This window comes from Oncorhynchus kisutch, linkage group LG5, assembly GCF_002021735.2.
Source record: "Oncorhynchus kisutch isolate 150728-3 linkage group LG5, Okis_V2, whole genome shotgun sequence".
Classification (NCBI taxonomy): domain Eukaryota; kingdom Metazoa; phylum Chordata; class Actinopteri; order Salmoniformes; family Salmonidae; genus Oncorhynchus; species Oncorhynchus kisutch.
In genome coordinates this window covers 20,769,389-20,797,386 of record NC_034178.2, presented here as the reverse complement: position 1 = coordinate 20,797,386, position 27,998 = coordinate 20,769,389, and the positions used below count along the sequence as shown (strand labels likewise).

Genomic DNA, 27,998 nt, shown 5'->3' with positions numbered 1-27,998 from the left:
GACTGGGGGTACGGATACACCATTCAAAGTGTAATTAATAACTTCACTGTGCTCAAAGGGATAGTTAATTTTTACCCATCTACCAGTAGGTGCCCTTTGCGTGGTCTTGGTTGAATCTGTGTGTGAACTTCATTGCTTGACTGACAGATAATTGTATATGTTGGGAACAGAGCTGAGGTAGTCATTAAAAAATCCCGTTAAAACACTATTACACACAGAGTCCATGCAACTCATGTGGCTTGTTAAGTATATGTTTACTCCTGAACTTATTTAGGTTTGCCATAACAAAGGGGTTGAATACTTTTCACTTAAAGACATTTCAGCTTTTAATTTTTAATTAATTTGTAAAAATGTTTCTACATATGTCTACAAACATAATTCCACTTTGACATTATGGGGTATTATGTGTGAGCCAGTGACACATCTAAATGTAACGTATTTTAAAGCAGGCTGTAACATGACAAAATGTGGAAAAAGAGAATACTTTCAGAAGGCAGAGGGGCAGAGAGAGGCGTATCATGGTTTCACACCTCCCTCTGGTGGAGATGGTAGGTCTGCACAAACATTAGGGTTGTTGTCAGGCTTTCATTTTGCCCTGTTGTGGCTTGGTACTGGACAGATCTAGAATCAGCTTCCCCTCCCCCATGGGCTCCCTTTTGTGTTATGGCTAAATGCAGCGATCAAAGGGTGTGGTCCAGATATTCTTGTTATGTGGTGTGTTTCCATTGGGCCCTTTATGTTGATTCACCTTTACCTGACCCCTGAATGTCAGACATAATACTGCAGCAGTAACACCTGTAACAGAAACCTTATATCCTTCTCATATTGTCTATGTTTCACCCAAATTACAAAATGACATTGGTTTCTGTAAGAAGTCTATGGACAAGGTATGACAGCAATCAATGCTTTGAGTTTGTTTATCTGACAACTGTCTCCAAAAGCTAATATCAGGGCTTGTATTGGATTTGTTCCACAAATGCATTTTGAGATTGTGTCCAGGTAAACAAAACCACTGCTTTGTCTTATGTTGTCCATAGACTGCTTACAGGGTAAGGAAACCCATATTTACTAACTAAAAATGGGTTTCTAAATATGAGTTTCCTTGCCCTGTCTGAATATTTACGTAATTGTAATATTTCAGTCTTTTTTATAAATGTGCTAAAATTAGTTACCCTGTTTCTGCTTTGTCATGATGGGGTATTTAATAACGTTTTAGAATAAGGCTGTAACGTCACAAAATTCAAGAGGTCTGAATACTTTCCAAATGCACTGTATATTTTAAGTGAAGTGAGCGTTAGATTATTGAGAGATTGATAAAAAAAAAAAGCATCTCTCTCTATTTCTCTGTAACACCCCCTTTCTCCACTCCTCCTCAGACATCAACATGGCGGGGGAGCCCAAGCCCAACAGACCCAGAGGGCAAGGTTGATATAGATGAAACTTGTGACACTTTCCCCTTTTTAGTACATTTCTCTAAATTTCTCTGTAACATTCTTTGTTCTACCTCAGACATCAACATGGCGGGGGAGCCCAATTCCAACAGACCCAGAGGGTGGAAGAGGTCTGCCGCTGGTCTCTACAGGTACACAGGAGAACCCTTTTTGGTTCCAGGTAAAACCCTTTTTGGTTCCAGGTAGAACCATTTTGGGTTCCATGTAGAACCCTCCGTAGAAAGTGTTCTACACAAACCCAAAACGTAACCAACAAGTGTTCTTCAAAGGGATCTCAAATTTGGACAGTTGAAGAACCCTTTTGGGTTCTAGATTGCATCTTTTTTTCTGAGTGTACTCTATAAGGTGTAAAGCGTAAATCATTTGCACAGACTCAGAGCCGCAATAGTCCGGCATTCTGTTGTGACGTAGCTATGTGGCTCTGTATACCTCCCCACAATTCCCAACCAATGCAGCTCTATTCATTTGAATGTGTTGACAGTTGAAGAAATTACTTGAGCTGCACTGAGAATTTGAAAAGTATTCTAGAATTCAATATTCTAGAACACTGCTGTACGTATGAATACACATTTGGACTATTAAGGCTTCATGGAAAGGAGGGGGCAGGAATAAGTGGTCAATCTCAAGTCTCAATAGTTGCTGATAATTCCTTTACTCATTTCCTATCCTTCTTCTACACCGATCTGATAGAACTTGATAGTGGGATTTTTACTGTACTGCTTTGACCTGTCTTTTTTTCTGAGGTCAGTGCACATGAGGGAGAGGAATTTGGGAACTGAGGAGACTATTGATGCTCAATGTCATTCCAGAACATTATAATGTTGTCTAGATATTTTTTGGTTTCTTTCAGTGGCTATGACTTTGATAATGACTACTACAGAGATGAATTCTATGACAGGTGAGTGGATTACGCCTGTAAATACACTTTCGGTGTAACTCTACATTGCACATCATCCAGCAATGAGAAAGAGAGAATGATTTTGCAATGGCAAACATTCACAGTAAAGTAAATAAAGAGATCATATTCTTTCATCAGTGACATTAATCGTTTTGCAATCTCCAAAAAAATCAGTCAGTGATGGCATTATAATGCAGTCATACAGACACAATTAATGTATTTTGTGAGGGTGCAAACCATTAATGTCATTGATCAAAGACTATAAACTATATATTTACTTTCATGGGACTTTTTTTCTGAGCAGTGGAAGATGTTGTTGCCTTTTATTCTCAACTCATCATTACTGAAAGATGTCAAAACTTGTTCCCATAAGTAACGCTCACCCAGCTGTTAAGTCAAGCTTTTGTTTCACAACATGGCCTGTGCCGAGCAAACTTTGGCAGTGTCCGCCTCCTCTCTTGGCCGTCCCCATTTCAGTGGCTATAGAAGCCCCGCTGGTGCTCTCCGCTGGATGCCTGTGTTCGCAGATGTCTGAACATAATATCCAGATGAGGAACACATTTCAGCCATCCAGAGGAGTTTATTTATACCCTCTCTGTGATGTCCAAATCTGAGTTACGGCTGTCAGAGGCTGCCTTTGACTGGGATCAATATATTACAGAGAGATACACCCAATAATTTAATCGCCCTTCTGCTTTCAAGTGATCTTCAAAACCCCTAGTCTTCATGGAGCCGCTGACGCAACCAACAAACTTGCTCTCTGTCTGGACGGCAGATATCGCTTTGAAGCCGAGGCAATAGCCTCAGCCTCTTGCTTTATTTCATTCACAACACACCAGAGAAAGCAGAATAGTTTCCTCTAAATCCTTTTCAGAGGTAGGTTTATTTTTCTACTGAACAATGGACACACATACCCCTTAAAGGCAATATAATTATCTCAAACTCCATAAGATGTATTCAACACCCACAGTCCATGATACTGTAGATACAATATGGTGTACTGTAGATACGTGTAAGAAGGTAGTGCTTTACCTCAGTTGGCCCTTTCAATGTTTCAGGCATGTCAATACCTTTTTAACACCCTCGAGTCGATTGGTGCACTGGTGCATCAATCTAGGTAACATAATAAAAAATCCCCATCAAAATCCGTCAGTTCAAGCTAGAGATATTGTTTTGCATTGAATGAGTCTCAATCCACCTTATCCACCAATGTTGCACTTCCGCATCTATGGTGAAAGATGGCAGAGCTATAGCGGTGTTTGTCATACCATGAGACATCCCGAAAATCTGTCTTTCTCGTGAAAACGCCTGTAGCGTCCGAACAGTTTGACCTAAAAAACTATTATGGAAAGGGGAGACTCTCATGAACACCATGGTGGTCTCCGTTTTGCATTACGAACTTCACAAGTGTCAGTGGACTTGTCTGAAGTCGGTACCGTCAATGTGCCAACTTCTGTTTGTAGCATCCAAAACATTTGAGCTAAACTAATGTGATCCCAATGTGGAAAGGGAAGTTTCTCAAAACACGAAGGTGTTCTCTGTTTGGCTTTATGACCATCACAAGTGTCACGGAGCCCATCTGAAGGTAACCGGCATCGGTTTAAAAAATGAATGGAAGTATGAAGGTCGTTTTGTGCCTAGGGATTAAATACATGCAAGGGATTAAATACATGCTAGGGATTAAATACATGCTAGGGATTAAATACATGCTAGGGATTAAATACATGCAAAAAAATCTAGATTTATATTTCCCGAGCTGTCTTATATCTCGTAGATATAGGACAAACACTTCAAAACCTTGTTTTTCATTTCTTGACTGTCTTTTTTTGCCATTTATGAATGTGTTATTCAATGTGTTTCTCTGGTCTGTAGTAAAGGCCAAATTCAATATTTTATCAAATATTTTTTGGATACCTAAAAGGAATTCTAAATCTATAGTATAACCATCTAAAAACAATTCAATGTCAATTTAGAACCCCCAAAAACGGCTTATTTTAAAAGAAATTAAGGACTATTACCTCTGTACTGTCATAACTCAATACAGAAATGTACATTATCAATATCCATCCACCAAAGGCTGTGTACCCTCTCTCTTTCCCTCTGTAGGCTGTTTGAGTACAGGGGCAGTGTCGCCAGTGCCTCGCATGGTGCCAGTTAAGTGGCCTCACATGGCCATGCCCCTGGTGCGTCAGGTCAACTATTTACCCACCAAGCTGTTGGCACGCACATCACTCCTCCCTAGCAGCATCAAGCAGAAGTGTAAGTTCCTGCAGGCGCTTTATATCAACAATTTACCCAATAAGATGTCTTTAAGCAAAGCTCTGAACTAAAATGGCTCGGTTGAACTTGAACGAATCCATAGCAATCTCTTTTCTTCTAAAATTGTATATTTGCTTTCAAACAGTAAATTCTAAGATGAATGGATATCATTTGTTGGGACGAGTACATGTTATTGTTTTGAGCAATCTCGTTTTGCAGTGTTGTTACCATATACAGCAGTCTTCTCTTGATTTGGTTCCATGCTGCAATGAATGTCTGGGTGGATCTCAAACTTAAATGACTCTTCTTTGCTGTCCCCCTTCTCTCTCTTTATATCTCTATTCTGGTGTTGTCTGTTACGGTGAGCTCAGCGGAAAAATCCAACGAGCTACCAGCAATCAAATCAGAGCTGACTCAGATCAAGTTCAACATTGATGCGCTGCTCGGGCTGAGTGGAACAGATCACAGAAGACAAACACTTTGCCGCGGGTGAGTTCCATCTCCATCAGGCCACAAGAAAAATATAACTCTACAGACTACAACTTTACAGAGAGCACTCTTTATCAGGGTGGAGTCAACAAAAGGTAAAACAATTATGTGAAAACACCTTTACAGGAGGATAGAGAAAGTAGGGTAGAGAACTCAATTGAACCCCCAACACTGTGAAAAATGGCAGGTCCTTGCAGCCAAATAGGACTTGAAGTTTGAGTTGAGTACAGTTTAATACAGCTTAATCAACCCCCAAAAACAAAAAGGGCCAAGATAGGCCCAATATAAACTCTTACAGAAGCAGCCAAGAAAACCAGAGTGTAATAACCAGAGTCAATAACCTTAATTAGTGTAATATTAATTCATTTGAGTTATTATTACAAGGCTGCCTCTGGTATGCAGATTGTATAGTTTCCCACTCTCCCTTAATGGCCACTGTCCAGTAGGTGGCAGAATGACACAATCAGCCATTGATTATCTCCTTGGTGTGACCAAAGAAGAAAATCTATTTTCTCTCTCCTGTCACAGACTACTTTATTGCACCAACAGCCCCCGCATTATTTTTCATATAATGTGAGACACCTTTATAAGCCCTTTTTCTAAATAAATTGACCCTCCACAGATCATATTCTGTTAACAGTGAGGGTCAAACACTGTAAAGGTGCGAGTCAGCGAGGTCCTGATCTGCATCCCAAATGGCACCATATAAGGCACTACCTTTGACCAGAGCCCATTGGAAATAGGGTGCCATTTGGGATGAAGACCTGTTATATAAACTGTCATTCGCACTGGGTTTATGGCCCTGTAGGCTGGGCCAGCTGTACTCCTCTCTTTCTCTCTCAAACACACACACACACACACACACACACACACACACACACACACACACACACACACACACACACACACACACACACACACACACACAACACACACACACACACACACACACACACACAGGTCATAAATTCAGTGCTCCTCTGTCTCTGACCAGGCGTGGCCTCTAACCAGAGATTTAGGATCAGTATTCCCTTCCTAAATTTTTAAGCCAAACCGTATCGATGTGAAACACAACTAACCTTGGATCAGTTGTTTCGGGGGTTTACTTCACAGAGCAGCTCTAAGTCCTAACTAATCATATGCATGTTTGTCAGTTATTAATCTGCTGTGTGTACCACACTTTTGGTTTTCAAGTAGACTTGTCAATGATGTGTCTGGACAAATAGTACCTAGTTAAAGTGTTCCATTGAGAGCAGATGCAATAACTCGAGCTTTTTTGGGACCCATTAAATCACATTGCGAAACAGTGGAGAAAATATACCAGAAACAGATTTTTGTTCACTTGACTCACTGGTTTCATGACTTTAGCACATGAAATGTTTAATGTACAACCTACAAAAGTAGCCCCAGAGGTTAAGGCGCATGTGGGAAATGAGAAGGTTCTGGGTTTTCTAGAATGGCTTTACTTTCTCAGGGTACTAATTCAAATACACATATCATTGTCTCACTACGGGATTTGCTCAGCATATCACTGACGGCTCGAAGAACCAATCGGACATCATCTGTGGGAGGCAGACCAGTTGAGTGAGCAAATGAGGTGAGCCCCTCGCCTCCTTATAAGGCACCACTACCCCCTCCTCTGGTCATTCTCACCTCTTCCTTGTGGAAGAGATCACTACTCTCCTGAAGGTCTCCTCAACGAAACTAAATGGCTGTCTTCCTACTGAACTGTTCTCAGGGGAACCGTGAGGTTAACATTGCCAAATGTAGGACCTCTGCTCCTGTTGATAGTGTTGCTAATCACACGAGCATTCCTACCTGCACATACAGTTGCATAAGAAAGGCTAGATAACTAAGAAACGAGTTGCCTACCTGCCCAGACAGTAGTATGGCAAGTTCCATTCTCTCATTTAGTTCAACCTACGTTCATGCGTTTGATTTGACTGACCAGTTTAGCCTCACAGCATTACGGTCGTGGGAGACTTTAAACCGAAGTCGAACAACGCACCCTTCGCCTAGCACTGTGCTAGCTAAAACTTACCCTAGCCATACGAGGTGCTTGCTAACTAGCTAATGCCTACACTAGCCTCACAGCTATAGCATTCATACACTGTGCTCACTTCAGCTATCCAAACCGCTCGCGGTTGAGGCTGGTTGGACGTGCTGCTATGGTAGTGAAAATAACTTTAAATTCTCTGGCAACAGCTCTAAAGGATATTCCTGCAGTCAGCATGCCAATTGCACGCTCCCTCGAAATTTGCGACATCTGTGGCATTGTATTGTGTGACAACTGCTCATTTTAGTGGACTTTTATTGTCCCTAGCACAAGGTGCACCTGTGTAATGATCGTGCTGTTTAATCAGCTTCTTGATATGCCACACCTGGATTATGGATTATCTCGGCAAAGGAGAAATGCTCACTAACAGGGATGTAAACAAATTTGTGCACAAGATTTGAGAAGCTTTTTGTGAGTATAGAATTCTGGCATCTTTTATTTCAGCTCATGAAACCAACACTTTACATGTTACATTTATATTTCTGTTCAGTATATATATCACTCTTTGTCCCCTTGAAACTAGGGGCACAGGGCCATGTTAATTCGATAAAAATGGCTCTCTGACGCCACCAGAGGGTGCCACCACACTACCTCAGGTGAGCGCAAATCACCAGTTCTTTCTCATAGCAGAGAATTAACACGCTTTCACAGTTACTGCCTAAGTGCTGTCTACTATTACAAGGGGATACAAACTTCAGTTTCCTATGAAATCCCCCATTTTCTACTGGGTTGTATTATCAATAGCCAACGACCACTCGCCAAAAGTCGCCGCCATGCGGCAGAAGTGTAACCTGCGTAAAACAGAAGGCTAACACAGCAAGCACACAGCTTTTATTAAACTTTATGTGTTCTGGTGGAAGTACATTCATTTCAATGTAATTCAATCTGCGACTCATCTGCTGTACTATTATTCAGACCCCTTGACTTTTTTCACATTTTGCTACGTTACATTTTCATTTTTATAAATGTATTCAAAAAATAAACATACCATATTTACATAAGTAAATTCAGATCCTATGAGACTCGAAATTGAGCTAAGGTGCATCCTGTTTCCATTGATCGTCCCTGACATTTCGACAACTTGATTTGAGTCCACTTGTGGTAAATTCAATTGATTGGACATGATTTGGAAAGGAACACACCTGTATATAAGGTCCCACAGTTGACAGTGCATATCAGAGCAAAAAACAAGACATGAGGTTGAAGGAATTGTCCGTAGAGTTCCGAAACGGGATTGTGTCGAGGGGGAAGGGTACCAAAAAATGTCTGCTCCATTTTTTATATTATTATTATGATATATTATAATTTTTTGAACCTTTATTTAACAAGGCAAGTCAGTTATGGAAAAAAGTATTATTTACAATGACGGCCTACCCTGGCCAAACCTGGACAGCGCTGGGCCAATTGAGTGGCGCCCTATGGGACTCCCAATCAAGGCCGGATGTGATACAGCCTGGATCTGAACCAGGGACTGTAGTGACGCCTCTTGTACTGAGATGCAGTGCCTTAGACTGCTGCGCCATTCGGGACCCCATTCAAGTTCCCCAAGAACACAGTGGCCTCCATCATTCTTAAATGGAAGTAGTGTGGAACCACCAAGACTCTTCCTAGAGCTGGCCACCCAGCCAAACTGAGTCACTCGGGGGAGAAGGTTCTTGGTCAGGGAGGTGACCAAGAACCCGATGGTCACTCTGACAGAGCTCCAGAGTTCCTCTGTGGAGATGGGAGAACCTTCCTGAAGGACAACCATCTCTGCAGCTCTCAACCAATCAGGCCTTTATGATAGAGTGGCCAGACGAAAGCCACTCCTCAGTAAACAGGCACATGACAGCCCGCTAGAAGTTTACCAAAAGGCACCTAAAGACTCTCAGACCATGATAAACAAGATTCTCTGGTCTGATGAAACCAAGATAAAACTCTTTGGCCTGAATGCCAAGTATTACGTCTGGAGGAAACCTGGCACCATCCCTACGATGAAGTATTGTGGTGGCAGCATCATGCTGTGGGGATGTTTTTCAGCAGCAGGGACTGGGAGACTAGTTAGGTTTGAGGGAAAGATGAACGGAGCAAAGAACAGAGAGATCCTTGATGAAAACCTGCTCCAGAGCACTCAGGACCTCCAACTGGGGGCGAAGGTTCACCTTCCAACAGGACAACGACCCTAAGCACACAGCCAAGACAACACAGGAGTGGCTTTGGGACAAGTTTCTGAATGTCCTTGGGTGGCCCAGCCAGAGTCCGGACTTGATCCCGATCTATCATCTCTGGAGAGACCTGAAAATAGCTGTGCAGCAACGCTCCCCATCCAACCTGACAGAGCTTGAGAGGATCTGTAGAGAAGAATGGGAGAAACTCCCCAACAACACGTGTGCCAAGCTTGTGTCATACCGAAGACGATTCAAGGCAGTAATTGCTGGCAAGGGTGCTTCAACAAAGTACTAGGTAAAGAGTCTGAATACTTATGTAGGTGTGATATTTCAGTTTTGTTGGGGGGGGGGGGGGGGGGGGGGGGGTTGCATAAAAATAAAAATAAAACTACTCAGGTGAAAAAATAAAACATAAAAAAAATTGCCACAACTGATTAAAGACTTACAATAACACTACTATGAAAGGACATATAGATTACACTGTAGGGCATTGCTTTCCAACCCTCTCCCTGGGTACCACCAGACATTTAACATATTTGTTGAAGCACTGAACTGACAATTAGTCAAGGAAGGGCTTGGTGATAGTTGACTAATTGAATCAGGTTTGCCAGTTTACGGATGCAAAAATTGTGACATTCCTGGTGGTCCCTGAGAGGGTTTGGAAGCACTGCTGTAGGCTATATTACCTGTCATTGAAGAGTACACTTCACGACTCAGGTGAAAGACAAATATATATAAGAGAGACTGGGTATGAATTCCTACACCATTTCCAAAAAATCACACACAATTTATTAATCACCTGTTATGGCTGCATCCTAATTATGTTGTAGCCCCATATATACAGTGTTTTAATTTGAGAATAAACAGAGTGACAGTTTCACTAGTATATTTTCCAGTTTTAGTCCGTCCCTGGTTAGTAGGAAACAATGAAACAATGCAGTGGAACTGCCTTCAAGGTCCAGAGATGAGTTTGATGGATCTAGATCATGGAAATTAAATCAGACAAAATCATCCATTTAAACGTACAAAGCATGTAGAGGTCTGTCATTTTTATCATAGGTATGCTTCAACTGCGAGAGACGGAATCTAAAACAAAAATCCAGAAAATCACATTGTATGATTTTTAAGTAATTCATTTGCAGTTGAAGTGTACTTATGATAAAAATGACAGACCTCTACATGCTTTGTAAGTAGGAAAACCTGCAAAATCGGCAGTGTATCAAATACTTGTTCTCCCCACTGTACATACACAACACCACTTTACATTTGAGAATAATAATGATATTCATGTGTGTCAATGTATAAAATGTACAATTAAATGCTGCATCATAGAGCAGCTGGTGAGTTGGACAATGTTTTAGTTTTTTTGAGTGACAGTGCAGTAAGTGGAGCTGGTGGTGGAATGAACAAGTTATCTGCTTCGATTCAGACAGGATGCGATGCTGGAAAGGAGTGACGTCAGAGGTGTCTGAAAGGTGTTTCCGGGTATGGGGTTTAGGGTGGTGGGTGACTTGAAAGGTGCTTTGCTTCAGATGTCTGGTAGCTTGAGTGGTGCTCAGGGTCGGCATCAGGATGTCCTCCTGCAACCTCAAGCGTTCCCCTGTCCTCTTCTATCTGGTTGTTCTCATCAAATCAAACTGTATTGGTCACATACAAGTGTTTGCAGATGTTATTGCGGTTGTCGCAAAATGCTTGTTTCTAGCTCCGCCAGTGCAGTAAAATCTAACAAGTAATATCTAACAATTAAACAACATATACATCATACAACATATACCAACATCTTCCTCTCCCTCTTCCTGTCCTGTCTTGTCCCTGCACCTGGCTATCATATTCCCACTTGTGGGATGTGATTTTACAAATGGGTCAATGAATGAATGATATGATTGGGAAGAAACGGCAAGAATAGTGATTGCTAGCTGCAGCCCCAGTCCTCTTTCTTTGCTTCTCTGCCTTTTCTCCTTTAGGTATCTGTATTTGGTTACTAAATGTTTAATCTTCTACAAAGTGACCAAAAAAATGAATTACCTTAAGCACTTCTCTCTCCATTTTTCTCACACACACACACACACACACACACACACACACACACACACACACACACACACACACACACACACACACACACACACACACACACACACACACACACACACACACACACACACACACACACACACACACACACACACACACAATAACTTGTGGCTAGCTAGACTTGGCAACATGGCAAGCTAACGTTAGCTAGATAGAAATGTGGCCTATCTTAATTTTATCGCCTATTAACCAATTTGGCATCTTAACGTGTGCTGCAGCAAATTACCATGCTGCATTTGTGGAATTGTGTTCATGGTATACATCAGAAGTTGTATTGAATATCGCAGGGTACACTGACAAAATTATTCTCTATGTTTTTGTGTTATCTTGACTGTGAAGATGCTGAGCATGGATTGAGACAATTGCGTAAAATTTACCATACGGCAACGTGTTGACGCAAGCTGTGTGCACACAGCGTAAGCCTTATACTTCTGTCTGCCCCACAGACCCGGGCCTGTAAAGGGCAGCCCGTTGGTTTCTGCAGCTAATCATTCCAGCTTCACAGTGGGGAGGGGGCAACATGCTGGCTTTAGGGGACCTAAACCCCAGACAACGCAGCAAACTGCCGATACCCAGGTTAGGGCCCTGAACCAGGGCAGACCTGGAGGAAAAACGTATTTTTCTGCAGCCGCAGCAATGTTCTGCCCTCCCGACCCCTCTTAGGTGAGCCATTCTTCTCCGCCTTGCGGAGACACGTCTGCACAAAAAACACACAAAAGCCAGCATGTCCGCTCTCCCTCTAGTCTCTTCTGACATGAGGAGCAGGATGACAAGTTGCCATTTGCCATCCTTCATGGCCGTCTTCCCATGCCTTGGGGCATTTTGCCTCCAACTGTCTTGCAACGCAAGCGAACACAGTAGAACAGGTTCTGTCAGCTGCTCTCTCGCGCAAAGCACTGCTTCTTGACACACTGCTCGCTTAACCCGGAAGCCAGCCACACCAATGTGTCTGAGGAAACACTGTACAACTGGCCACCGAAGTCAGCATGCATGCGCCTGGCCCGCCACAGGAGTCGCTAGAGAGCGATTGGGACAAGGACATCCCGGCTAAACCCTCCCCTAACCTGGACGACGCTGGTCCAATTGTGCACCGCCTCGGCTGCAACACACCGTTTGGGAACTTTTGGGCAAAATTAGAGTATACCCACTTCTCTAGACATCACTGCATAGAACCGATGGAAAGATAGCAGTCCCATACAGCATGATGTTAAAGGACAAGTAGTCCATAAACTTGAACATAATAAGCCAATAGGTCCCAATCATAAGAATACAAAAACATAACAACTAAGCATTTCCCAATCAATGTTCAACTATTACTTCCCATTGCAAAAACATTTCACATTTAGCACACAAAGTAACCAGTGACCTAACGTTTAAAGTGGAACTGACAGCATTTTAACTACTTTTCAGATATCAAACAAACAGACTCATATCAGTTTATGCTACAAAACCAACTTCAAATCAAATGTTATTGGTCACATACACATGGTTAGCAGATGTTATTGTGAGTGTCGTGAAATGCTTATGCTTCTAGATCCGACAGTGCAGCAGTATCTAACAGGTAATATATAACAATTCCACAACAAAACCTAATATCTAACAATTCCACAACAAAACCTAACACACACAATCTAGTAAAGGAATGGGAAAGGAATAAAAAAAGTATAAAATATATGGATGAGCCCTGACAGAGCGGCTAAGATGCAATAGATAGTAAAGAATAGATAGTAAAGGATACGTTATATACATATGAGATGAGTAATGCGAGATGTGTAAACATTATTAAAGTGGCATTATTAAAGTGACTAGTGTTCCATTTATTAAAGTGATGCAGGTATGCAGCCACCTCTCTGTGCTAGTGATGGCTATTTAAAAATCTCTTAAGGATCAGGCCCTTCTTTTCAATTTCCGCCTAAAATGACATACCCAAATCTAACTGCCTGTAGCTCAGGACCTGAAGCAAGGATATGAATATTATTGATATCATTTGAACGGAAACACAAATTGAATGTAGGAGAACATAACATAGATCTGGTAAAATATAGGTAGCATAGTGGTTAGAGGGGCGGCAGGTAGCCTAGTGGTTAGAGCGTTGGACTAGTAAACAAAAAGTTGCAAGATCAAAATCCCGAACTGACAAGGTACAAATCTGTCGTTCTGCCCCTGAACAAGGCAGTTAACCAACTGTTCCTAGGCCATCGTTGAAAATAAGATAAATTGGACAATGCAGTTAGATTAACAAGAATTTAAGCTTTCTGCCAATATATATATATATGTTTAAAACGACGTTGTAGTCACATTATGCATTTTGAGCAACAACTGTCCCGTAGACGGGACACCAATCCATAAGAAGTTTTAACAATTGGATGACCTTAAGATAGAAGCTGTTTCAATCTCTCTGTCCCAGGTTTGATGCACCTGTACTGACCTCGCCTTCTGGATGGAAGCAGGGTGAACAGGCAGTGGCTCGGGTGGTTATTGTCCTTGATTATCTTTTTTGCCTTCCTGTGACATCGGGTGTTGTAGGTGTCCTGGGGGGCAGGTAGTTTGCCCCCGGTGATGCGTTGCACCACGATTTAGAGAGCCCTACGGCTGTGAGCGGTGCAGTTTCCGTACCAGACAGCCCAACAGGATGCTCTCAATTGTGCACCTGTAAAAGTTAGGGAGGGTTTTTTGTTGACAAGCCCAATTTCTTCAGCCTCCCAATTTCTTCAGCGCTGTTGCGCCGCCTTCTTCGTCTGTGTGCGTGAACCATTTCAGTTTGTCGGTGAAATGTACACCAAGGAACTTAAAACTTTCCACCTACTCCACTGCTGTCCAGTCGATGTGGATGGAGGGTGCTCCCTCTGCTGTTTCCTGAAGTCCATGATCATCTCTTTTATTTTCCTGACACCAGACTCCGAGAGCCCGTCGTTGTTGGTAATCAAGCCTACCACTATTGTCGTCTGCAAACTTGATCATTGAGGTGGAGGCGTGCATGGACACGCAGTCATGGGTGAACAGGGAGTACAGGAGGGGGCTGAGAATGCACCCTTGTGGGGCCCCAGTGTTGAAGATCAGCAGAGTGGAGATGGTGTTTCCTACCTTCACCACCTGGGGACGGCTCATCAGGAAGTCCAGGACCCAGATGCAGAGGGTGGGGTTGAGACTCAGGGTCTCAAGCTTAATTATGAGACTTATATTGCCCCCATTAACTTTAAACATCAGCTATCTGAGCAGCTAACCGATCGATGCAGCTGTACATAGCCCATCTGTAAATAGCCCACCCAATCTACCTAACTCATCCCCATATTGTTTTTATTTACTTTTCTGCTCTTTTGCACACCAGTATTTCTACTTGCACATCATCATCTGTTCATCTATCACTCCAGTGTTAATTTGCTAAACTGTAACTACTTTGCTACTATGGCCTATTTATTGCCTTACCTCCTCACACCATTTGCACACACTGTATATAGACTTTATTTTTTTCTGTTGTGTTATTGACTGTACGCTTGCTTATTCCATGTGTAACTCTGTGTTGTTGTTTGTGTCGCACTGCTTTGCTTTATCTTGGCCAGGTCGCAGTTGTAAATGAGAACTTGTTCTCAACTAGCTTACCTGATTAAATAAAGGTGAAATATATATATTATTATTATTATTTTTATTTTTTTTTATGAGTTTGGAGGGTACTATGGTGTTGAATGCTGAGCAGTAGCAAATGAACAGCATTCTTACATTGGTATTCCTCGCTAGAATATGCATATCATTGACAGATTAGGATAAAAAACACTCTAAAGTTTCCAAAACTGTCAACATATTGTCTGTGAGTTTAACAGAACTGATATTGCAGGCGAAATCCTGAGGAAAATCCAATCAGGAAGTGCCTCTTATTTTGAAACCCTTCTGTTCCTATGCATGCCTATCCTCCATTTAAAGGGATATCAACCAGATTCCTTTTTCTCTGGCTTCCCTAAGGTGTCAACGGTCTTTAGACATAGTTTCAGGCTTTTATTTTGAAAAATGAGCGTTAAAGATCACATTGCGTAAGTGGATAGGTGGGGGCTCTCAGAGTGAATTTTTGCGCTACAGAGTAAAGCCGCCATTGTTCCCCCCACTGTTATTGAAAAACCTACACACTCGGTTGATATATTATCGAATAAATATTTTAAAAATCTACCTGAGGAATGATTATAAAAAACGTTTGACATGTTTCTGTGGACATTATGACTATTTGGAATTTCCGTCTGCGTTGTCGTGACCGCTCTTTCCTAAGGATTTCTGAACATAACGAGACAAACAAATGGAGGTATTTTGGGCATAAAAATCATCTTTATGGAACAAAAGGAACATTTGTTGTGTAACTGGTAGTCTTGGAGTGAAAACATCCAAAGATCATCAAAGGTAAACGGTTAATTTGATTGCTTTTCTGATTTTCGTGACCAAGCTTCCTGATGCTAAGTGTACATAATGCTATGCTAGGCTATCGATAAACTTACACAAACGCTTGGATTGCTTTCGCTGTAAAGCATCATTTCAAAATGAGACAACAGGTGGATTAACAAAAGGCTAAGCTGTGTTTTGCAATATTGCACTTGTGATTTCATGAATATGTATTTTTTTTTGAATATTATTTGACCGTTGCGCTATGCTATTCAGCGGTTGCTGACGAAAATGATCCCGCGACAGGGATGGGTAGCGTCAAGAAGGTAGGGCTGTTAAAGATAGGGCTGACTACTGCCCCCTTTTGAAAAATTGCGTGCCCATAGTAAACAGAAGAAAACAAATCTGTCAAAAATTGCAAATATATGCATATAATAATTCTTATTTAAAATAAAACACTCTAAAGCTTCTAAAACCGTTCAAATTATGTCTCTATGTAAAGCAGAACTCTCAGGGCAGCCATTCTCCCAAACTCTCTCTTGGCAACAGAAAAGTTGGGACAACTTTGACGTCATCGCCCCCACCCTTCCCAACCAGCTACAGATCTGGGAACAGTTTCTATCTCTTCAGCGCGATGTCCCCTTTCAGTGGGGCCTGCCATTGTGAGAATCGCGCGCTCCCTCGAGTTTTGGCGGGCTGAAACCTCCGGGTCACGCGAAAATACATGCACTTTCATGCGCACGTCGGGTCCGGAGCTCTCTTTGTTCCAAGATTCACCATTAGATGTAGGTTTGTCTGTTCACGCTAAGGATTGTTTTCTATGTTTAGAACATGCTAAAGCTCAATTCTGCACTTAGTTTGACCAGTTTAGTCGACATATAATATGTAATTTTGAAGTTTTGATGCGCATCCACTAGAATTTTGCCTGCATTTCGACCGGAATTCGTGTTTGATAACCTAAAGACACAGACTTGAAAACCAAACGCAGTTTTTGGTAAGTATAACTCCTTCCACGTCTTCTGATCGAAGAACATCAAAGGTAAGGGAATATTTATGTGTTAATTATGGGTTTCTGTGGACTCCGAGATAGAGGAGACATAATGCTAATTTCTGAGCGCCGTCTCATATTATAGCCTAGTGAACGAATTCTGTAACGTTAAAAATAAATGTAACACAGCGGTTGCATTAAGAACAAGTGTATCTTTCTAACTATATGTAGAACATGTATATTTAGTCAAAGTTTATGATGTGTATTGCTTGTTATCTGACGTTAGCTCTGGCAGATATCATAATTTCTCCGGAAATTTGAGTAGCATTTTTTAAACATGGCGTCATTGTAAACAGAGATTTATGGATATAAATTGCATATTATTGAAAAAAACATAAATGTACTGTGTAACATGTCCTATTACTGTCATCTGATGAAGATTTTCAAAAGGTTAGTGAATTATTTTTATTTTAATCCTGCGGTTGTTGATTGCATATTTTGTTCAACGTGGCTAATTCAAATTAGCTGTGTCTTTGGTGGTGGTTTGACATAAATATGTGCTATGTTTTCGCCGTAAAACATTTCAGAGATCTGACTTGCTGGCTAGATGAACAAGGTGTTTATCTTTCATTTGAGCTATTGGACTTGTTAATGTGTGGAGGTTAAATATTTCTAAGAATATTTTTGCGTTCCATGCGCCACGTCCCAGTTAACGTCGGTTCCCAAACGGGAACCTGAATCCGTAACAGGTTTTAACTGACTTGCCTAGTTAAATAAAGGTAAAAAAATTAATACAAAAATTAACCATTTAAAACACCTGTGGACCTATTGGGGCAGTAAGCAAATTGAAGTGGGTCTAGGGTGACAGGTGGATGCAGGTGATATGATCCTTGACTAGTCTCTCAAAGCACTTCATGATGACAGAAGTGAGTGCTACGGGGCGATAGTCATTTAGTTCAGTTACCTTACCTTTCTTGGGAACAGGAACAATGGTGGCCATCTTGAAGCATGTGGGGACAGCAGACTGGGATAGGGATTGATTGAATATGTCTGTAAACACACCAGCCAGCTGGTCTGCGCATGCTCTAAGGACGCGGCTAGGGAGGCCGTCTGGGCCGGCACCCCTGCGAGGGTTAACACTTTTAAAAGTTTTACTCACCACGGCCACGGAGAAGGAGAGTCCACAAAGCGCGAAAATAAGTTGTTTAATTTGTCTGGAAGCAAGATGTCGATGTCCGCGACGGGGACGGTTTTCTTTTTGTAATCCGTGATTGTCTGTAAAAGGTATTAAAAATAATATATATTTGACTCAATGTTCCATGAGTTACGCTAAGGCATTGTTGGCAGAATAGATGGATGCAGTTCAATGCATGATTAATATAATTCACCAATACATTTCTTGGTAGTCCAAAAAATATTGCTATGAGGTTCTAAATCACAGCTAGCCAGGTACATTGCTTGCTGCCAACATTCGGGATGCACTGTTTTCGTTTCAATGACTCTGTTACGGCTCTCGTTGGTGGCAGGAAGAGTGCAGCGTGGAAAGTGTTCATGATTATTTTATTTTTAAAAACACTCAAACAAAATAACAAACGTAAAAACTCACAGTTCTGTCAGGCAGAGACACTAAACAGAAAACAAGATCCCACAAAACCCAAAAGGAAAATTACAACTTATATGTGATCCCCAATCAGAAACAACAACAGACAGCTGCCTCTGATTGGGAAACAACACACGGCCAAAAACAAAGAAATAGAAAACATAGATTTCCCACCCGAGTCACACCCTGACCTAACCACACATAGAAAATAATAAGGAACTCTAAGGTCAGGGCTTGACAGACTCAATATTCTGGATAAAATTGGATGAATATAACTAAGGCTGGGAATGTCAATACAATCAAACTAGCAAGGGCAATGATCACAAGTCAGTCATAGCATGGCTAATAGGCTAGCATATCTATTTATGTAGCAAGCTAAAAACACAGAGCCTAAAGTTAGCAAAATAGGTAGCTGCTAGGAGGATGTCATGTCATGCCATTCGAGTGGGTGAGTGACTGACTTTTTCCCCTCATTGTTTTTCAGGGGTTATACACAGCTAGCGGTGCAGGTGTCATTTGGTTAGCAGGTAATAACTTCAACGACTGTTATACAGTTAGCAAATCTCTTCTTTGCAAATTCACTCTGCCTATCTACTCCGATATCAGAGCACTCTCGTCTGAGAGTGCCAGAGTGCAGAACTGATGAATTAACGAACGTGTAACACCTGCTGAATATGACTGGTGTCAGTAAATGTTAAAGTGATAGTTAGTCAAGAACGCCCTACATAACAGCCTAACCAGCTCTGCAACTTACGGTGAGTAAAATGGTCAGAGTGAGGTGTTCTGTCATTTGTGTCTGGAAGTAGCTAGCTATCAAGCTAGCCAATTTTAGCTAGTTAGCTGGAGTGCTTGGTTGGGACAAGCATGCATTGGCAGGCGAGCTGCAGAAGGAAGAGGAGATTACAATTCCCCATCGTTTATCAGTGCAATTTTGACGGCCTACTAGCTGAAAAAGTTTGACAGGATTTATCTAATGTTCCTTCATTTGATTTTAGCTCATCTTGCTCTGGCTAGCATTAGTTGTTGATCTTGAGAGAGCCTACCTTTTTCATGGTTGTTTGATCAATAGGATTGTAAAGTTCCCAAATGTAAGAGGACTGCTGTGGTGTTTTACATGGCTTTTGCATTCCAATGGTCTGAAGCTGTGATGTTGCAACTGCCTGTAAACACACAGTCCAGTTCATAGTGAATGATGGCAGGTCCGTGTGGCAAATGTCTTATTTGTATAAAGGTGTACTTTAGCTCTGATTCACTATAGTGCACCAGTCTGTCCTGGACAAAACAGATGTTTTTATTCAGTTTTATTTACTGCAGTGTCTATTAATTGTCCAAATGCAAATACCTTGGTATACGTAATTACCAAACATTCTAAGAATTTATGAAAATGTGAAAATGACCATATCTAAGTGGTCATTGACCTGTTTGTCTTCAGAAAGGCAGAGGTTTCCATACATTTTTGTAAAAACGTTCCCACTCAATAAGTCAATGTAATTGGTTGATTCAACTGTCACTCCAACATTTTGCCCTAATACAGTTGAATGGCAGATGCCTTTATCTAGCTTCTGATGGCCTAGCCAGTGGCTAGCTAGATTTATCTCCTAGCCAAATCCTGATTGGATCTTTTTTCTCTTCAGTGTTAACCCTTTCCTTTCCAACAAAAACTGAAGAGATTAAATCAGATCATTGAAAATAATAATATAATTAGCATTATTATAATCATTATTTTATAACTACTTAGCCCTTCCTGGAAGGCGTTGTGTTTTGGGTTAGTAATAATTTGTTGAGTGCCTCTATTTTCCCTTAGCATGCATTTTTTCACTATTCGAGTGTCTGAAGAATCCATATGTTCTGAAATATGAACACAGAAATAATGGACATTTTGAACTTTATTATGGTGGTGATTTGACCAAATTACACTCATGTTCTTGAATTGGACTTGCATTCTTCTGGTCTCGGTCTTGACTTTGTCTCAAACACAACACAATCCTGTACCGTCTGCCCTTATGCCCGCAAAGCGAGTAAGTGGACTGCACGCCCTGTCATTCGTGCCTACAGTTTGCCCTGGGATTCTCCTAGGTAATGGCCATATACCCTAGTTAGACATTGAAACAAGTATTTGAAATAAAATCTAGGGTTACTTGCTTAACCCTGGTTTTATCAGAATATGAGTGAGATGTCTCACCGCAATTCCATGCTCGCAAGAGCAAGGAAGAGGCACACTTGAGTGACGCCTTATAAGGAGGAGAGGGGCTCAACTCATTCGCTCCTCAACCGGTCTGTCAACAACAGACGTTGTGTGATTGGTTGTTCGAGCTGTCAGTGATCTGCTAAACGAATCCCGTAGTGAGACATCTCAATTATATTCTCATAGAACCGGGTTTATGCAAGTAACCCTACGTTTCTTTAGCTGAGCTTCATAGCTACAGCTTTAGTGTCTATAATGTAGATACTTTTTTTTCAGCCTATGAGGTTTTATAAAAAAGTATAACAGTTAGGAAAGATACCGGTGACTACAGCTACATTTGTTTTCTTGTTGAGGGGAGGTATGGTAGAACATTTTGGGAGTTGACTCCTTACATAGACATAACAAGAGCATGTATATAGGCTGGCTGGGTGGTTTCGTAACAGTAGTCACTTATTTTTACAGATTTATCACAAGTCACTTTTGCACCTTGACCATCTGTTTCATATCTGCTATTACTGTCAATATCACTCCATATTTCCTTTAGAGAGACCTTATCATGTTTTTGGAGGGTTTTGTTAGCCAAGTGTAGCCTCACAGCCTACATGAGGCCTAACTACTGTACCTCACAGTAACATAATATTGTTGCTGTAACTGCCATACCTGCTTGGTTTGTGTGTGTGTAGAGCTACGGAAGGCAGAGGAGAGCAATAGCGAGGTGACTCAGGACGGGTCATGCTCGGACACAGAGGAGCTGGTAGACGAAACCCATAACAGTGAGGTGGAGGACGGGGAGGAGAACGGCACACCAGAGGAGTGTGAAGATGATGACATGGTCAGTCTGTGTGTGGGTGCACGAGAATGTGTGCGTGAAGCCTATATGGATGTGGGGTGTGTGTGGATGTGTGAGAGCATGTGTGCGTAAAGGCTGTATAGATGGTGGTGCATGCATATGTTTGTGTGCTTGCGTTAGTATGAATAAATATGTTTGTGTGTGTGAAGGAACGTGGGTGGCCGTGTCCGAATACCCATACTTGCATCTTAAATAGTAGGCCGTTTGAGTATGTGAACAAAATTACGTTTTATAGAATGTGACATTTCGAAAATCTAGTATACTTTAAATGCCTGGATGTCATACTCATTTCAGCATGACAAAAGCTGATCAATTAGATATGGGGATGCGCTACCGAAATCAATGAAGAGCGCATTCTCAATATGCAAAAATATAACCTTTTATAGCACACTTTATATTAACTTTTCGGGGATTTGCCAACCACAATGCATTGGAAGGGAGGGCTGCGAGTTTGTGTTTGTTGCACCAGATAGGGCTGTTTCGGTTTTGCCACATTTCTTGTTTTGTAGTTTATTCATGTATAGTTTCATTATTAAAGAACCATGAATTATAACCACTCTGCATTTTGGTCCGCCTCTCCTTCCCAGGAGGAATCCCGTAACAGAATCACCCACCACAACAGGACCAAGCGGCTTGGTGACAGGCAGCGGCAGCAGGAGCAGCACAAAGAGGAATGGACATGGGAGGACGAATTGGACGGTAAAGGACCCTGGTCACAGCCAGGAGAATATCGCCGCCCCAAAGAAGAGCTGGAGGCAACGAAGGTGGAGAGGCGCTGGTTTGAGGAGGCAGCACGGCGGTGCGGATGGAAGCCCGAGAGTCAGCCCCAAAAATGTATTGGGGGTGGCACAAGGAGAGTGTGGCAGAGTCAGGAGTCAGACCTGAGCCAACTCCCCCTGTTTATTGTAAGGAGCCAAGGAGGAAACCAGAACCAGAGCCGGTGTTGGAGGTGAGCGAAGCAGAGACCGTGAAGGAGTTAATGGGGAAATTGGAGGAGAGAGTTATGAGGGAGTTGCTGTGTTGGTGCATGAGGCACGGCATTCGCCCGACGGAGTGTGTCGGGGATTTGATGGCACCTGGGTCAGCTCTCCATACTCGTCCTGAGGTGCATGCTAGTCGACTGGTGAAGATTGTGCCAGCCTCACGCACCAGGCCTCCTGTGCACCTCCCTAGCCTTGCACATCCTGTGCCAGCTCAGCGCTACAGTGCTCCGAGCAGTGCTAACCGTGGCGGGCGTGGTACTGGTCAGGCACCGTGTTATGCGGTGGAAAGCACGGTGTCCCCAGTACGCGTGCTTAGCCCGGTACGCTACATCTCAGCTCCCCACATCTGCCGGGCTAGGGTGAAGATCCAGCCAGGGCGGTTGGTGCCAGCCCTGCTCTCAAGATCTCCAGTACGCTTTCACGGTCCGGTCCATCCAGTGCCAACTCCACACACCAGCCCTCCGGTGGCAGCTCCCCGCACCAGGCTTCCTATGCGTGTCCTCGGCCCAGTACCACCAGTGCCAGCACCATGCACCAGGCCTACAGTGGGAATCACCTGTCCAGCGCTGTCAGAGCCTTTCTATTCTCCAGCGTCGCCTGAGCTGCTCATCTGCCCAGCGCCACCTGAGCCGCCAGAGTCTCCCGTCTGTCATGAGCCGCCAGAGTCTCCCGTCTGTCATGAGCCGCCAGAGTCTCCCGTGTGTCTTGAGCTGCCAGAGTCTCCCGTCTGTCATGAGCCGCCAGAGTCTCCCGTGTGTCATGAGCCGCCAGTCTTCCGTCTGTCATGAGCCGCCAGAGTCTCCCGTGTGTCTTGAGCCGCCAGAGTCTCCCGTCTGTCATGAGCCGCCAGAGTCTCCCGTCTGTCATGAGCCGCCAGAGTCTCCCGTCTGTCATGAGCCGCCAGAGTCTCCCTTCTGTCATGAGCCGCCAGAGTCTCCCGTCTGTCATGAGCCGCCAGAGCCTCCCGTCTGTCATGAGCCGCCAGAGCCTCCCGTCTGTCATGAGCCGCCAGAGCCTCCCGTCTGTCATGAGCCGCCAGAGCCTCCCGTCTGTCATGAGCCGCCAGAGCCTCCCGTCTGTCATGAGCCGCCAGAGCCGCCAGTCAGCCAGGATCCGCCTGAGCTACCTCTCAGTCCTGAGCTACCCCTCAGGCCTGAGCTTCCTCAGTAATGAGGCCCCCCTCAGGCCTGAGCTTCCTCAGTAATGAGGCACCCGTCAGGCCTGAGCTTCCTCAGTAATGAGGCACCCCTCAGTCCAGGTGGGCCCTTTGTTAGGGTTACTAGGCCAAGGTCGGCGGTGAGGGTCGCCACTAAAAGGACGCTAAGTAAGCAGACTAAGACTATGTTGGAGTGGGGTCCACGTCCCGTGCCAGAGTCGCCACCGTGGACAGACGCCCACCCTATGGGTTTAGGTGTGCGGCCGGGAGTGTGGGGTGGGGGGGGGGGGTGTACTGTCACGCCCTGGCCTTAGTACTTTGTGTTTGTTGCACCAGATAGGGCTGTTTTGGTTTTGCCACATTTCTTGTCTTGTAGTTTATTCATGTATAGTTTCATTATTAAAGAACCATGAATTATAACCACGCTTCATTTTGGTCCGCCTCTCCTTCTCAGGAGGAATCCCGTTACAGATCTCTTCAAGCAAACAACAAAACAAGTTGGAAGATGGCAATTAGTGAAGCTTTAAAATGATCATGATTATTTAATCCTAATATTATTATTATTTTTTACTGATCAGTAGCTTGCTGCTTGCTGTGCCTTTACCTAGCTACGCACTTTAGTAGAAATTGAAGTTATAACTGTTCAAACAGTAATGTTAGCTACAGGGTTTCTTGCTTGCTGTTGAGCAACAACTTTTTTTAACATTAGCCTAGCTAGCTAGCTACTTGTTGTAAATACCAGGGCTTGTGTTCAAACTATTGAGGGGTCTGATGACAATACCAGGTATTTAATTCATTTAATTCAGTGGCGAACATGACAGGATAAATGCTTCAAGTCATGTGGCCATAGTTAGCTTTCTTGTCACTGCACAATGCACTGCCACTAGCTGTACCTAATGTTAGTAACGCGGTAGCCTACATTTCTATTTTCCACGGCGGTGCTGGTCCCACCACTTCTCTTTTCTTCTATATAGTTCTGATTTGTCACATCGATTTTATTTGTGTTGAGCTGATTGTAATGTTCATGCTATGCAATATGAATTTCTACCTGAACGGTTACAGCAGGAATGGGTCTAGCTAGTTTTATTGCACATGACCTGTTATGGTGAAAGTCATGGTAAGCTGCACTCATTAATGTTTCACCTTCGCACTCCAATTCGATAAAGTACGTGGCAGTCCTAGCTATCTACAGAAAGTTCACACAATTCTACTTTACTCATTGTTTTGGTTAATGTTGTGCTTCATCGTATGTCTTTTCAGGATCTACCTGAACAAGTGTGAGCTGGAGGGGCAGCTAGCTGTCACCTCAACAAGCGTTTAGTCTCACTGCAGAATTAGACGTTCATCCACGTTCTCCAAATGTCACATTTCTAAGTGTTTTTGTCCTCCGACGTTCTGCTACTCCAAACGTCAAAGTTAAGATTTAAGTTTAGGCACACATTCCGAATGGTTAAGGTAAGGGTTAGGGTTTGCGATAGGGTTAAAACATCCACCACAACACTAACAAAACCCAAGCCTACTTTTTAAAAATATTATTATTTATTTTTTTTACCCCTTTTTCTCCCCAATTTCGTGGTATCCAATTGTTGTAGTAGCTACTATCTTGTCTCATCTCTACAACTCCCGTACAGGCTCGGGAGAGACGAAGGTTGAAAGTCTTGCGTCCTCCGATACACAACCCAACCAAGCCGTACTGCTTCTTAACACAGCGCGCATCCAACCCGGAAGCCAGCCGCACCAATGTGTCGGAGGAAACACCCTGCACCTGGCACCCTTGGTTAGCGCGCACGGCCCGCCACAGGAGTCGCTGGTGCGCGATGAGACAAGGACATCCCTACCGACCAATACCTCCCTAACCCGGACGACGCTAGGCCAATTGTGCATCGCCCCACGGACCTCCCGGTCGCGGCCGGTTACGACAGAGCCTGGGCACGAACCCAGAGTCTCTGATGGCACAGCTGGCGCTGCAGTACAGCACCCTTAACCACTGCGCCACCCGGGAGGCCAGAACCCAAGCCTACTTGATGATAAAAGTGCTCTTGGTTGCCCCTAGTGGCTGGTTTTGAAGGCATTTCCTGATGTCTTTGGGACAATTTCGACGTCAATCTTGAATGATCTCCCTGGTGACCTGCATGGATGAATCAGAAGTGGGAGAACCAACGATACACTGTATGCTACTGTATGTTATCTTGACATTTATTGCTGTGCTGTACTAGGCTAATAAATTTCCCATTTTCTTTGAGAGCAACAACACTTTCCCATCTATTTCCTATGCTTCACTGGCACATTCATGTAAGTGTGAAGATATACATGTTAGAAAGGTGCACGTGTTCCAGACACAATTTACTGCAATTGGCATACTACCTTTTACAGGTATTTACATGTAGTATGTTTGATGCTGAAAGCTATCCTTTTCCATATTTTTTAGGAGTTAAAAGCTCCCTCCACCGGAGTCAGCACCGAAGGAAAGGGAGGCCACAGCCACATCCTGGGAGTGGTATGCGGTGATTGATGAGGTGCTGGGGGGCTGCCACTCCAACAACACACCGGTTATCATCTCCTCATCCTCCCTAGGTGCAGCTGTGGGCTGCTCTCCCTTCCAGAAGGGTCCAGATGTGGAAGTTGGAGAAGGTGAATGCAAGGGAGGCATGCCTTATGGCCATTTTAGAGGCCATGATTAAGTCGTTTTATGCATTTTGTATGTATTTTATTTATAGCTATTAGGTATGTATTTTGTACTGTTTTTGGTGAAGTCCTTTGTTTAAACCCAAAGTGGAATGCTGTTCTCATTGAAAAGTGTTTTTTTTTAATGTAAAATAGAAGAAACCTGCACACTGCTCACTATTATCACTTTTTTATTGAAGCTTAGGTGTTTGCCTCTTAGCCTTCTTCTGAGCTTTTTGCTCTACTAAACTAAATAATCCATCTTTGGTATAATAATAATAATAATACTATTACATTTCATTTCTATAGTGCTTTTCATAACATTCTCAAAGCACATCAAAAGCAAAAACAAGCAACACATCATCATGAGTAGCCTAGCTATCTCCCGTTCATTCTTCTCAGGTGACTCTTCAATTGATACATGCTTATGGTCAACTCAAGTTTACTCCAAATACGTTGTTCCAAATGCTAGCTACTAGGCTAATGTTAACCTAAAACAACACTCCGCTGTAGTGAAAGGTCACTGGGTAGGGTTACAGACGATCAAGACAACCTGGAACTCGGGGGAAAAATAGTTTTGAACGGTTATCCAACTCGGAATTACAAGTCAGCAACTCTGCATTATCCTGAAGGGAGTATGGATGTGGACGGAGGTGTTGGAGTGTTTGGGTGTTTGAGGTCACAGATGACGTGTGTTTTGGCTGCAGCACAGTATTGTACTTTCGCCACTCCTTGTCTGAATGAATGTTTTCTCCAACCATATGTTATATTGCATGATATTTCATAAAATTCTCTCAGTAGGCACTTACATTTCTCCTCACGTCTTTTCCCAGGAAAACAAGCACCTTTCAGAAATGGACTCCATCCTGCAATAAAAGGCAAGTTGTTCTGAATGTCGAAATACTCAAGTGAAGTAAAGAAACCTGTGTCCGTTTGGATTGTCAGGAAATGTGCATGGCCACCGGGCATTGGTAAATATGTCAGAACAGAACTACTCTGATGCACATTCACAGTGTACTACTTAGACAGCCTGATCCAAACATCATGGCGTTAGCTAGTCAATCATTATATAAATCCCAGCAAAAAAGAGTATAGCTGGTAAAGTGCTTTATTCACTTGTTTGGAAACATGGATAAATGCTATAGCACTCACATGGATAACGTCTGGGTAGCTTGCAATGTAGGTCTTTTTTAATTAGGTGGATGAGCAATAATACTTGGAAAAACATGGAGAACCAGCCACATATTTATCAACACAAGAATATATCAAGTAGATACAGGGACTATTCTTGGAATAGTACTATTGTACCTGAAGTTATATTGAATCAAATAGAGTGTGTATGCTTGCAGGCCTAATTTTGAATTGAAGATCAGCACAATATTCAATGAAATATACTATGCTTGCAGATTTAATTTTAATTGAAGATTAATCCGTTTTCTTTGTCTGAGAGTTCTGTAGATAATGTATGAATACATACCTAGAAATCCACCAGAACTCAATAATACTTACTGGAAAACCTGCTATCTATCAGTACCAGAAAGGATTCAAGATAAAATGTATCAAATCCCCCATTTACTATAGTAAAGTTAAAAACAACTTCTGTCTTACTTGGCTCTAAGCCACAGTGTCAGTTACAGATATTTAGTGGGAAATTGTCCGCATTAATCTTGACCCAGGTGGGAAAAGTTAACAAAATCAGGGAAATTATACTGATTGTTTTCTCTAATCTGGTATTCAAGGTGAAAAGGCTAAATTTGTATTGCGTTTCAACCACATCAGCCACTGCAATATTGCAAGGCTTTCAGAAGACAAACAC

The 27,998-nt window shown here is 42.7% G+C and overlaps 1 pseudogene; it reads left to right on the top strand.

Moving 5' to 3' along the window:
* The first annotated feature begins 1,384 nt into the window (after positions 1–1,384).
* LOC109891482 (RNA-binding protein Raly-like) lies at positions 1,385–27,057 on the top strand (annotated as a pseudogene).
* The last annotated feature ends 941 nt before the right edge of the window (positions 27,058–27,998 follow it).